The following is a 13,221-nucleotide window of genomic DNA, read 5'->3' on the forward strand; positions in this document are numbered from 1 at the left end:
GGTTCTGCCAACTTTCTGGGTCCCAAGTCCATAAATTTTCAAATGATGAATTAACTCTAGTCAAGTACTTACATTAGCACATCTTGGGACAGGTGCGCTTCTCTGAACAAAATCTCTGTGGCCATAATGGCAGTAAGAATATAGCAGCCCCCATGGGACTCCTGTAGATGAACTGGGGTAGAAGGAAGATAATGCTCAGAAAGGGGTTGTTGGACAGAGAAAACTCAAGCTATGACTAAAAGGGTACTCTACTTTCTAGACATACACCTTGATACGTCTACTTTCTCTTTTCCAAGCACTTGCCTCTCCACACACTTCCTTGCAGTTCCCTTAGAGCAAAGCTATCTGAAAGAATTGTCTGGGACAATGAAAACATTCTGTATTTGTGCTGTTCAATGTAGTGGCCACTAGCTACATGTGAATATGAAGCACTTAAAATGTAGCTAGTGCAACTGAAGAACTGAATTTTTGGTTTAATTTACTTTTATTCAGTTTAAAATTAAATAGCCACATATGGCTAGTGTCTGCTGTATCAAACAGCACAAACTTAGAGTTACAGAAATAACATGGTAGTATTCAGGCAGGGACTTCCAAAGAAGACTATTTTAGTGGGTACTTGGTGAGATAAACTGTAATGTCTCTAGTGGAAGAGAACAGCAGTAATTTTCCATGTTCAGCAAATTCATCTGTCTGACCTAATAGAGCGAGAAATATATCCACTATACTGTGTAGAGGTACTTAAAGATTGCAATAGGGAAAAAAATAAAATAAATAGAAATTAGAATAATTCTGTTTCTTTTCTATTTCCTCCAACAAGTATTTTCCTCAGAAATTGTCACTTGCCCTATTGTGGGCAACACAATAATAACTAAGAGAAAAACTAAAAATGGAACATTATAGAATCATTTTTATTCATTTAAATCAAATGATAGGTGTTTTGTTGCTTTTTTTATACACACTTGTTTTCTTGCTCACACACATATGCAAAATGGGTGATGGTTTTTCTTCTTGCCACCAAAAACTTTAGAAATAACACAACCTCTAGCAAAGAAAAAAGGAAGGAAGTAGCACAGATACTAAGGTATTGTCCTACACTTTCCTTCTATATCTTCTGGGTCTTTCATGAAGACAGAGGGCCAACTATATACACTTCTCTTCCTTTTCCTCTATAAATCTGATGCTCTTCCTGTAAAATCTCTGCTATAATTTTCGTTTTACTCAATGAGTTTATTGCTATTGGCTAACTGCATGGAGCAACACAACAGCCGTTTTTTTAAGAGAACAATAACACAGCATGATATTGTCACCATGGAGGAGTATAAGAACTTCTAGGTATATAGACCAATTTAACACAAAATAATCAACAAGTACATTCTAAGTAGGAAACAGGCTACTGTAGCTAAGCATTCTTACAACAAAGAAGTCTATTATTCTTTCTCAGGTAGCAGCATTTGACTATATTTGAAACCTTTTTTCACAGCTGAATGTTTCCATGGTAATGACTAATGACATTTATATAATGACTTTCACTCAAATGTCAAAAAGTATGCTACAAACTTTTAAAAATGACATAAATATATCATTTATATAGCTAACTATCAGGTACAAATCAGGAAGCAAGTTTAGAAGCCCTCACGAACATATATACACAGGGAGGAAATTGAATTTTATACCTAAAATAAATTGATAATCTGAGTTAGATGAGAAAATGATCTTCTGCAAAAAGTAGATCTCCTACTTATATTTCCTAAGTTTATATGCGTGTGGGCTTGATTCAGAGCAGAAATTCTATAAAGGTCACTAATAGCTTCTAATGCTTACATTACTCAAGTACAAGAAGGTTAAACATTATTCTTTGCATAAAAGTAGATAGTAGATAAATTTTTGTTAAGTGAATAAATAAATTGTAACAGGCTTGGGTGTCATGTATCTTTTATATTAGTACTCCTTTAACTTTGATATATATCTGCACAACAGATAAGATATCTATTGGTAATTACCATAAAGAGAAACTAAAATGGATGAAGAACTCTTTAACTAGAATAGTATACCTCATTGTCATCTTCTTAATCATTTTTTCTGATACAGAATTTCTCTTTGCTTAACTATTTACTTACTGTTATGAATGAAAAGGAAATTTTTATAGAGGTTAGCATGGTATAACATGCCATCCTCTTGACAATTAAAAAGTTTATCCACATTTTTTGTTTTAAAATGGAGCAATTTACTAAAGGAATTATGGAACATCCTTTGAGGATTTAGAAAGATGGGACTGGGCATAACGGCTCATGCCTATAATCCTAGAATTCTGGGAGATAGAGGTGGGAGGATTACTTGTGCTCAGGAGTTGAAGACCAGCTTGAATAAGAGTGAGACCCCATCTCTACTACAAAATAGAAAAAGTATCTGGGCATTGTGACAGGTGCCTGTAGTCCCAGCTACTAGGGAGGCTGAGACAGGAGGATCACTTGAACCCAGGAGTCTGAGATTGTTGTGAGCTAGGCTAACGCTATGTCACTCTGGCCTGGGGCAACAGAGTGAGAATCTGTTTCAAAAAAAGATGGGCTACAGCATCAATTATAGAACAATGATTTGTAAGATCATTGTAATGATTCAATTTCTGAATTTTAAATGATATGCTAAGGTTTGGAAGTGCACTGTGAGGCTCTAAGCACAATTTATGTTTCAATTGCTATGGTAAAATTTTTGTTTCATGAAGATGCTCACTGAATTTAAAAAACACTACAAAATCAGATTTAAAAAAGAATAGTTGCTATTAACCACCTAAGTAATCCAATATTTCTCCTTAACCTATATGTATAAGCATTTTATCTTTCAATAGAAAATAATAACTATAGCCAGGCACAGTGGCTCATGCCTATAATCCTAGCACCCTGCGAGGTCAAGATGGGTGGATTGCTTGAGTTCAGGAGTTTGAGACCAGCTTGAGCAAGACAAAGACCCAGTCTCTACTAAAAATAGAAAAATTGTTCCAAACTGTTTATAAAACCAGTGTATGGTGCCCCATGATCGCATTAATGTACATAGCTATGATTTAATATTAATTAAAAAAAATTAGCTGGGCATTGTGGCGGGCACCAGCAGTCCCATCTACCGGAAAAGGATTGCTTCAGCCCAAGAGTTTGATGTTGCTGTGAGTTATGATGCCACAGCACTCTAACCAGGATGACCGAGTGAGACTCTGTCTCAAAAAAGAAAGAAAAAGAAAATAATAACTATAGCTATTAAGGGACCTATCTACCACATCTTCTATCATTTTCTGTCCCCTGCATCTTATTATCATCATGTTACAGGGGGGAAATGTACTCCTTTTCAAGACTGGGAGTCTTGTCTTTTTTCTTCTCTCTCAGATGCCTCCTCCAAACAAAATATGTTTGATTGAATTTATTTCTGCATCACAAAATATTAATCTAATTAAAGTCAGCATCGTATGAGTGCCTACTGAATTTCAAACTCTTATTATAGGTTATAAAAAATATATTGTCCTTTGTAATGCTTGTGTAAAATTTCCACTGAGACCCAATTCTAAACTTTAAGCATTGGGCAGACACTTTCCTTTTTTTTTTGTTTGTTTGTTTGTTTTGTTTTTATGTATATATATATATGTATTTTTTTGGGGGGGGCAGACACTTTCAAGTGCCTAATGGTAATCTCCACCTGTTATGTGCAACCTGCTTCTCACATGCAGCATGTCCATAATCAAACTCACTACAGTCTCTTTGTCAAAAAAAAATTAAATATCTTTTTAAAAATTAAAAAAAAATTCATTTTTTGTTCACCACCTACAATATTGACACCACTGTCTGCAACATAAACCAAGTAAGAATTACTGAGAATTATATATATGTCCCTCACTCTCCAAAGTTCACCAAATCTGTAGATTCTATCATACATAAACATTGAATCAATATTGTATTGATTCAATATTTGTATCTCCTTTTCCTACTTGTATCTCCTTTTCCTCATTGATACTCTCACCATTTCTTTTCCAGATTATTATAATAGATTTCCAAATTATTTCCCTGCATAGATTAAGAGGAAGAGGGAGATGCATGTGCATCAATAGGCCACATATTTTTAACTAATTTCTAGAAGGGAAAGGATGATACAAGTTTAGCAGCAATGGATATGTCAGTATAGGGAAGTGTCACCCTAGAATTCATAAAATGAATGCTGAAGGAAGCGTGAAAGCTGTCCAACCCAATAAAGCATCAGAGACACTTCAGGCTTGAAGTGCATAGAAATGAAATGGGAAGCAGATTCTAGGGTGGGAAATAAGGGGACTTAATTAAAGAGCTACCAATGGAACAACTGGTCCAATCCAGTTTATCCTATTTTTCTCAAACCCATGCATATGGATAACTGCCAGACAGGTGAAATTTGTACTGAGGATCGAATCAGGGAATTCTAAATAAATTGAACATCTGCCTATGAAGAGGTAAGGCTCCTAGTGTTGTCCCTCTATATTTTAATACACTAGCTGTTACCTATATATTCAGCCTGGTCCTCTATTTTAAAATATAAGTTTCTAAGTAAAGATCATTAGACATTTGTAAAAGACTTAGATGGAAAACAGGACATATGACCCCAAGGAAAACCAAAGAGTTTCAAAAAGATATTACAAGTCAAGTAAACAAAGACTGCTATTAAGAGAAAAAGAAATCCAAGGACAAGGAAGATTGATTGAGACTTAAAAATAGGATTACTGGAACAAAATATTCATTAGAAAAGATTAAAATGGTACCAAAACTTTGGAAAACAGATTAGCGTCTTCATAAAAAGTTATAAATATGCCTACCACATGATTCAGTCATTCTTCTAGATATTTACCCAAAAGAAAAGAAAGCATATGTTCATGTGAAGACTTGTACTTGAGTATTCATAGCAGCTTTATGTGAAGTTGCCAAAAACTGGAAACAACCCAAACATTTGTCAATAAGTGAATGGATAAACAAACTGTGGTATATATAGCCATATAATGAAATAATACCCAATAATTAAAAGGAATAAACTATATTGATGCACACAACATCATGGATGAATCTCAAAATATCTATACTGAATGAAAGAACCCAGAAAGAAAAATGAATACATACTCTATGATTTCACATATGTAAAAGGCTAAGATATGCAAACTACATAATCTATAGTGACAGTAGATCAGTGGTTGCCTGGGGTAAAGTGGGGACGTGAGCTATAAGAGGCAAGAGAGACAAATGACAATGGGACAGAAGGAGCTTTTGGGGGTGAGAGATGTGAAATCTGGATTGTGGTGATGGTTTCATGGCTGCATGTCAAAACTTATCAATTCATACCCTTCAAATATGTGTAATTTATTGTCAGTTATGCCTCAATGAAGCTAATTGAGAAAAAAAGAAAAGAAGAAAAAAGGGCCAAAAGAGAAAAAACAAGCAAATAGAAAATATTATAAAAACATATATTTATACAACATATATTATATGTTTTATAAAAACATAATATTTATGCAATCATAATATGTAGATTTATTAATTCTAAGGTGTTGGGGAAAGTACAGAATGCTTAGTACACAGAATAATATAAATGTTATCAATATTGACAAGATCAAAATAAAGATCTACCCATCAGAGGCTGAGAAGTAAAGCAGGGAAATGAGAGATGAAGAATAGTAGAGGGATGATGATTACACAATGGAGAATTAAAAGTTACTTTTAATGGAGAGGAGAATTTTTTATTTATAAGCTTACATAATGGAGAATTAAAAGTTACTTTTAAAAGTTGATGGAAGAGAGCCAGTCAAGAACAGAGGAAGAGATAACATTAAGATACCCAAGAGTGAGGATACTGTACTCCAAAATGAGCCCAATGAAGCAAAGTGTGGAGCCCATAATTCTGAAACATCAGGGAAGAACCAAGAGGAGGAAGACTTCTGTTTAAATAACTACTCTCCTCGTCTAATAGAAAAAATTAATAAAGTTTCCAGGATGAGCTTTGCTCATGAAATCATGGTAAACCAAGATTTCTACATGGAAGAGAATGTTTTATCTCCAAACAGTCTGGAAGACAGGTTCATGGAGACATTGTACAATGTTTTTGGGGACCATCTAAGAGAACAACTCTTGAGTAATCCTCCCGAATTCACTTGTGCTCTTGAAATTATGACAGAAGTTAAGGAGGTTTTGCTATCACTGCTATTACCACGCCACATCTGCCTAAAAAATGAGATTAAAGAAGTTCTGGACATGGATCTCCTAAGAAGCAGAGCATGGAGCCCTAGATGTCTCTCGTCTCTCTAACTACATTCTTAGTTTGATGACCCTGCTATGTGCACCAGTTCCAGATGAAGCAGTAAAGAAACTACAGAGCATAACAGATCCGTACAGTTACTGAGGGGCATCTTCCATGTTCTGGGCCTAATGAAAAAGGACATGGCGAACTATACCATCCAGAACATTTGACCCTACCTGTAGGAATATTCCATCCAGTATGAAAGAGCTAAATTCCAGGAACTCCTTGACAAACAACCCAATCTCCTTGATTACACCAAAAAATGGCTAACCAAAGCAGCCACAGACCTCATTACACCATGGCTGAATTCTTCTGACATGCCCAGCTCCTCCAGCATGCCCTGTTCATCTCCAAACAAGGCAGCTAAGAATTCAGATTCTCCCAATCTCATAATGGTGATATACCAAGGCTACCTGAATCTCCTCCTCTGGGATCCTGAAAATGAAGAATTCCCTGAGACTCTACTGATGGATAGAATCCAGGTGCAGGAAATGGGGTCCCATTTGTGCCACTTGACTATATTGGCCTCAGTCTCACTAGTGGCTAGAAGTTCCTCTGGTTCAATTTTATTCAACTCACCTAGATTTGTGGATAAACTGAAATGCATAACCAAGGCTGTGACTGAGGAATTTAACTCCAAGCCTGAAGAAGCTATGTTGAATGTGAGTGAACAGGTGTCTCAGGAAATTCACTGTGGCCTCGAGGACCTGGGCTTTACTGCCCTAAGCAGTGAAAACACAGTATGTCTTATAGGACAACTCCAGAACATCACCAAGAAAGAAAACCATGTTCGTAGTATCATTGATCAGCGCCTCTTTTTGTTTCTCAAATGCTGTTTGGTTCGTGGCATGCAAGAGTCTCTGCTACACTTCCCTGAAGGCCTTAATCACATCGAAGGAGAGTTGACAGAACTAGGCTGGAAGTTTGTCAAGCTGATGCATCACAATCAGCAGGTATTTTGCCCATACTATGCTGAGATCCTAAAAAATGTCGATATTCTAGCTCAAGCACAAGAAACAGAAGTGGAACCTATCTGATAGTGCTGGACTCCAGCCATGGCAACAGGGACCCAGGAGAGAGGGCTCAGCATGTTCCTGAGATGATATCACCTGTGGTCAGCAGAGAAGCCAGCCATCTTCCTCACTACAGCAGGAATACAGGGCTGCAGAGGTCAAGCATGTAAACACCAGGTGACCTAACCCCCTTCATTAATGAACTTCTGAGCTGCAAGAAAAAAAAAATTGATGGAAGATAAATAGCAATTTTATGTTTAAAAATTGATATAAATGAACAATGGAGCACACATGTACATTCATATATGTATATGAAAAATATATGTATTATTCTATTGTATATATATATATATTCAGGAGTAAAGGATGAAAGGAGAACAAGTAGGAAATAGTACACAGCAATCCTTCAGTGTCCCTAGCAGAAGGTTCCAGAACTCCCTTCCCCTTTCCAAAATTTTCTGATGCTAAATCCCTTACATAAAATGGCATAGTATTTACATGTGACCCATGAACATCTTCCCATAAACTTGAAATTATCTCTAGATTACTTATAATATTAAATAAAATGTAAATGCTATGTAAGTAGTTGCTATACTACATTGTTTTTTGTTTGCATTTTTTCCATTGTTATATTTTTTCAAATATTTTCAATATGTATTGGTTGAATGTGTGATCTGGAGCCTCAGATTAACTGGATATGACCCAAATTCCTCTTCTTTCATACCCTGGAGCCAACATCTATTGGCTTATACATAAAACATTGAATTATAAGATATTCTTTGGAATTTTGGTGATAATCATAAGAACAAAAACAGAAACATATGAAAGAAGTTCCTCTCTTGAGAATATGATCAATGTAGAGAAGTCTCAATTCTTAAATATTTATTTTTGTTCTGTTTTAAACATTTTCATATGTGAGTATGTTTTACTTTTCTTAAAGCAAAGGTTTTGCTTTAAGTGGCCTCCACTTCCACTGCCCTCAGGATGAAATTTATATTCCTTAGTATGGCTTTCGAGGTTCTTGGCAGTCTAGTTTCAAATGACATTTTCCATGTTCTCTTCCAGAAGTCATGCATCTGATCATCTCACTTTTTCCTGAATTGCCCTACATCTGTCCTATACACATAATTATCTTTCTGTCTTAAGATGAAAAACAGGCATCTTTTTTCTGGATCTTTTTAAGATCAGCAAGAAATCATTTTCAAAAGGGAAAAATTTTACAACATAAAGGTGTTAAATGTCTGTATGGAGGAAGGCCACTAAAGCCAAGTTAAAGATGAATACAAATTAGGAGAAGACATATTGGTAGCATATATGACAAAATTTTGAAAGGCAGTAGAGATAGTAATTCAGAGCACAGACTCCAGAACCACACTGCCTAGGCACAAATAGCTCCACCATATGCCAGCTACAAGGTCTTGGGCAAGTCATTTAGCCTTCATGTGCTAAAATGAAAATAGTAACAGTACCAACTCCATAGGATGTTTTTGAAGAATAATTGCATTAGTACATGTAAAGCATTTGGAAAGGCACCCACCATACACTAAATGCCATGTAAGTGTTAGCTATTATACTGTTAGGGATTATAAAGAACCTTTAACATTAATTTTTTAAAATATCCAATATGTTAACATCTAACACAAAAAGATATTAAAGATCAATTTACAAAAGAAATACTAATGGGCAATTAGTATGTGAAATTGCTCATTGACCATTTATAAAAGCCATAGAAACTAAAACAAATAAGACTTTCAAAAAAAAAGTTTCAGAGTGGCAAAGATTTAAATGGGTAACAGTTCTCAGTATTGGCAAAGGTATGGGTAAATGGGAATGCTCCCAATATTGGGGCTGGTGAGGGGAGAAATAGGGATAAATTGAACTAACAGGCCTGGAAATATTTATCAAAATTAAAGTTATATAGTATTTTTAACTTAGCCATTCTAATTTTATAAATTTCTCCCAAAGAGATAATTTTTTTTTATTGTTTGGGATTCATTGAGGGTACAAAGAATTAGGTTACACTGATTGCATTTGTTAGATAAAGTCCCTCTTATACTTGTGATACTTACACTTATCCCAAAGAGATGACTTCACTTAGAAATACTGTAATTGTTTAGAAGGGTAACAATTAGAAAGTCAGTTAAACAAATTATGATTTATCCCTATGATAGAATACTGTGCATTTATCAACTGTGTATATGGGAGAGTCAGCCACATTTAATAACATACAAAGATATCCATGTATAGTAAAATTTTTGTAAATACCTGATATTTTGAGGGATTATTCTCTAGGCATGTCATACGCAACACTTTATTTAATTCTCATCACAACTCTGTAAAGTATATCATGTTATTAGACCAATATTACAAATAAGGAAACTGATGTTCAGAGTCATTTGTAACTTACCAAGGTTACAACTCAAACCCAAGCCCACTGACTGCAAAGGCCATGTTCTTAATATCAATGTCATAATGCATATATGTTATAGATCCGTTTGTATACTATGATCCCATTTATTATACATAATAAATACATTGTGGTTAATTTTATTTGTCACTTGGCCTACAGGGTTCCCAGACATTTGATCAAACATTATCTGAGTGTGTCTATGAGAGTGTTTCTGGATGACATTAACACTGGTGTGGCTTAGTAGACTTTACTAAGAAGACTTTACTAAGTAAAGTCTTTACTAAGTAAAGTCTTTACTCAGTAGACTTAGTAAGGAAAGAATGAAGGAAGGAAGGAGCTCTTCTTGGGTCTTGAACCTGCCAGCTTTGGGGCTGAAACTTACATCATCTACTCTCCTGAGTCTTCAGCTTGCCTACTGCAGAATTGGGACTTTTCATCCTCCATAATCAAATGACCCAATTCTTTTTTTTTGAGACAGAGTCTCACTTTGTCACCCTTGGTAGAGTGCAGTGGCATCATAGCTCAAAGCAACCTCAAACTCCTGGGCTTAAGCGATTCTCTTGCCTCAGCCTCCCAAGTAGCTGGAACTACAGGTGCCCACCACAAGGCCGGCTATTTTTAGAGATGAGGTCTTGCTGTGGCTCAGGCTGGTCTCAAACCTGTGAGCTCAGGCAATCCATCCGCCTCAGCCTCCCAAGTGTTGGGATTACAGGCCAATTCTTTATAATAACTTTCTTTATACATGTATGTAATCATATTCATATACCATCCCATATACACAGCATCTCATACGTATACAGACATGTACACACACATTCTATTGTTTCTCTTTCTCTTATGAACTCTAATACATATGTAATAATACATTTTTAAGCCACAAGAACACTGGACACCAAACTGTTAACAGTTATTTTCTCTGGGATCAAAATGTAGAATAGACTTGGATTTTATATTTTTTCTTTCTGTGGTCTTTGAATTTTTTACAACTTATTTTAATAGCATTTGGAAGTAAAAGTATATAATTATATTCTAAAATAAAAGCTCATATAGCTCCTCCCCTCCTCCACAATGCCTCCCAAACCTGCCCTCCATCAGAGATAAGAACCATCACAACATTTTGCATTTGCACATATAATAGAATTGAGAGTGTCTCTTCCTCATAGAATGGACCTAACCTGAGCCCTAAATTAGTAACCCTATTTCATTCATCTCCCTGATCCCCTTTCACTGATGAGCTTAAACAGGGAGTTCCTCAAATAGAACTGATTCGAGCTAGACTGGGCCACACAGTCTGAGGGAGGAGGTGCATATTCAACCTATTTTGGCTTGTCTGTCTTCCTCTTTGTGTTTTCCTGGAAAGGGTTTTACTGTTCTTTCCTAGGGGCCATTGCCTTTGACTTAGCCTAATTTTATGTCTGAGGCTTAGTTATAAAATCACAGATGAAGTTCTATATTTTCTCCAAATTTTCTATATAGGGCTTTTCTGTTATTATTAGTCATTGGCAAGTCAATATCTCTTCAAATGAGATAATTTCTGGATCCTGGTGATCATTTTAAATAAAAATTTGGACAATGAAATCAAGGATCCACAAGTCAAATGAGACCCCTGAGCACAAGCAACTACAAACAAGGGATAAAAGTTTGGCTTTATATGCTTCTCCTCTCTCCTTACAGTGCTATCATGAGAAGCTCTTGGACAAACCCCAATCTCATATCCCGGAATTCCCTCACCCTGCCAATATACCACATACCAGCTGTCATTTTCTCCATGCATTTAAATAAGGGTATGTACTTGTATGGTCCTTTATGCAGAATATAAAAGTACCAACTCTAAACCTTGGTTTGTAGTTAAAATGACCAACACCTATACTAAACCACCCATCTACAATCTCAGTTTACCCAAAACAATAAATCAGAGAAGGGACTGGGTAAGAACTCTGTCCAGCTTACTATTTGTGCTGTATTTGCATAAACCTCAGAGTGAGTGCCTCCTTAATTTTGCATCCTGGGTGCCTCACTTACCTCCCCCATAGTCCTGACCCCAGATCCTGCCATCTTTAGCTCCAGCTTCCCTGGGTCACAGCAAGGGGAGAGGATCCCAGTAGCAGTAAATCTTTCTCTACTCCCAGGGCCAAGCCCACCATCATCCCTCATTAGTGAAAATGTATTTAGTTAATGAGAAATCCTCAATAAAACTTTCCAGTAAATGAATGAAAACATAATAGAGAAAACCGAGGCCAGAAGTAGCATAGGTAGAATGGATCTCGAGTTTTAATTGAGAGGAATTATACATAGGGGGCCTGCTAAAATTATTAATGAGATTTAGACTACAATTTTAGATACCTATCGTCTATCACAAAGAAAGCAGTAATAATCTCACTCTTCTCTGCCCTAGTAAGAAAATGCCTGGAGTGAATTCAGCAGCAAGATACTTCTAATTATATTCTATGAGAAAAAAAGGCTAAAAAGCTGATAATGTTTAGTCTGAAAAAGAAATGACTCAGGGACTTCATGATAATTGTTTTCAAATAGTTGAATGTCTGCCAGATGAAAAGGCATGAGGCTTATTCTGTATGGTCATGAGGATTAGAGCCAAACCCAGTGGGTGGCAGCTGTACAGAAACAGATCTGGGCTTGTTATAAGCTCTGTACCAAGATTATTACTGTTATGTATAGTCCCTCATGGTTTAGTGTGCATAATAATTGGATTTTTTACCATAATAAGCCAGATTGTAATCATACCCTACATGCAATCTCAATTGGAACAGAATCATGCTAACGGGCCTAGTTAACAAAAACATTAGGTGGATGGCAGATTTGGGAACCTACCATCCCTTTCTCTTCCTCCTGACTTGGCTTTTTTTATGTTTGTTTGTTTGCTTGTTTGTTTCACTCCGTGCTGATGGAGGCACTTGGCACAGCTGAGAAAGATTTTTCCCCATGTTGGCTTTCTTCTTGCTAAGAGCCCATCCTGGAACCTGTACAGTCTCTCCATCCCTCCCTCTCCCACAATCAAACTCTACAGTAGCCTTTATTTTATCCTAACCTCTTGTTCTCAAAACTCTAACACATGCTAGTTTTGTCAGAGAGTAGACCTTTTTAACTTTCTCTCTCTCCTCACTGCTCCTCATATATATTTCTGCTTTAATCCCCGAAGGTTCACCTCTAATCTTCCTAAGGACAAGAAGCTAAATGGAGAACAACTGATGTTCATATAGAAATTCAACTTTGAGATTCAGTGATTTTAAGACAAGCTTGTGTTAATGAACATGGTGTGCCTGAAGGATGGGAAAATGTACAAGAGTAAAGTAGCACTGGGGGATAGTAAGAGTCATATCAAAAGGTTTTGAAGGCCAGATTGGGGGTTTGAGACCTCCCACAAATCTTGTAAGGCTTTTAACAAGAAAGTGATATGTTCAGAGTAATGTTCTAGGCAGAGAATGTTAAGGTGGTGTACAGGACTGGTTGAAGAATGTAGCAAATAAAGCCAGAAGATCCTGTGGCATCCAC

The sequence above is a fragment of the Nycticebus coucang genome, chromosome 10, assembly GCF_027406575.1.
Source record: "Nycticebus coucang isolate mNycCou1 chromosome 10, mNycCou1.pri, whole genome shotgun sequence".
NCBI lineage: Eukaryota > Metazoa > Chordata > Mammalia > Primates > Lorisidae > Nycticebus > Nycticebus coucang.